This window comes from Ovis aries, chromosome 3 (assembly GCF_016772045.2).
Source record: "Ovis aries strain OAR_USU_Benz2616 breed Rambouillet chromosome 3, ARS-UI_Ramb_v3.0, whole genome shotgun sequence".
NCBI lineage: Eukaryota > Metazoa > Chordata > Mammalia > Artiodactyla > Bovidae > Ovis > Ovis aries.
The window spans coordinates 110,098,724-110,099,906 of record NC_056056.1 but is presented as its reverse complement, the minus strand read 5'-3'; the positions used below and the strand labels follow the sequence as shown (position 1 = coordinate 110,099,906).

General features: G+C 35.7%; 1 non-coding gene across 1 annotated transcript; it reads right to left on the bottom strand.

The window, feature by feature from the left end:
- Positions 1–565: 565 nt before the first annotated feature.
- Positions 566–638, bottom strand: TRNAC-ACA (transfer RNA cysteine (anticodon ACA)). Its single transcript has one exon. It is a non-coding gene; the product is annotated as a tRNA-Cys (tRNA).
- Between the last annotated feature and the right edge of the window lie 545 nt (positions 639–1,183).

Sequence of the window (1,183 nt, the reverse complement as noted above, 5' to 3'; positions counted from 1 at the left end):
GGAGTTATAGATTCCTGAGGACAGCACTTTTTTTAGGCCAATGAGTCTGCAATGAAAGACTCTGTGGGTCCCCAGTGGAGCCATATGTATGTTTCTTGTTCTTTAAAGGCCTTTTGCTGAGAAACCACAAAATCTTACTCGGAGACATGACATTTTTTGTTACTAGATCTTATGCAATCTGAATCATGAAAAACTACCTTCTGGAAACTCCTGTTCTTCATCAAATTCATAAGAGAAAAGAACTTATATTTCTGAAATAGTGTCCTTTAGATATTGCTTCATACTGGCCTCATATATGCATTGCTTCAATATTTCTACAATTTATATATATATATATATATATATATATATATATATCATAGTTTCACATCTTTCCTCATTAGTTATAGTCCCATGTATTTTCTTACAAAGATGGGGAACTAGAAATGAACTAGTGAAAATGATGTCGCTTGGTCATGTCTGACTCTTGGCGACCCCATGGACTGTAGCCTACCACGCCCCTCCGTCCATGGGATTCTCCAGGCAAGAGTACTGGAGTGGGTTGCCATTTCCTTCTCCAGAGGATCTTCCTGACCCAGGGATCGAACCTGGGCCTCCTGCATTGTAAGCAGATGCTTTACCATCTGAGCCACCAGGGAAGTCCTATCATTTAATTCCTATAACCAATATTTTAAAGTAATGAAACTATTAGTTTTAATTCTACTTTTATTTTGATGGTAAATTATTTTAGTTGGGAAGCTTTGGGGTGCCAGGGAGAGAAACTAAGTCTAATTAGCTCCAGTAAAAAGGCAATAATAATAATAATACAGTGGTGTCTTACAGAATCCTACATAGCATCTATACAGGTATCAGGGATTACTGAAATCACAAAGAAGACCCTAGGAATGTGATCTTTTATTTCCTTCTATATATGTGCTTTGTGCTGTTTCTAGATGGAAGGGCATTATCTGATACAGATTCCACACAGACATAAGGATCTTACAGTCTTAAAATCTAATATGCATCATTATTTATAGTATTTTAAACCTCTTTTTTAATTTTTTTTGCTAATGTGCAGTGGTTTGAATATATCAGCTACCTTGCATTCATGGCATAGACAAGTTGAGAAGGGATGTTGATATATCAAATATTTACTTTCTGATTGCAAATAGCCAAATCTTAATTTTATTAAAAACTGACAAGG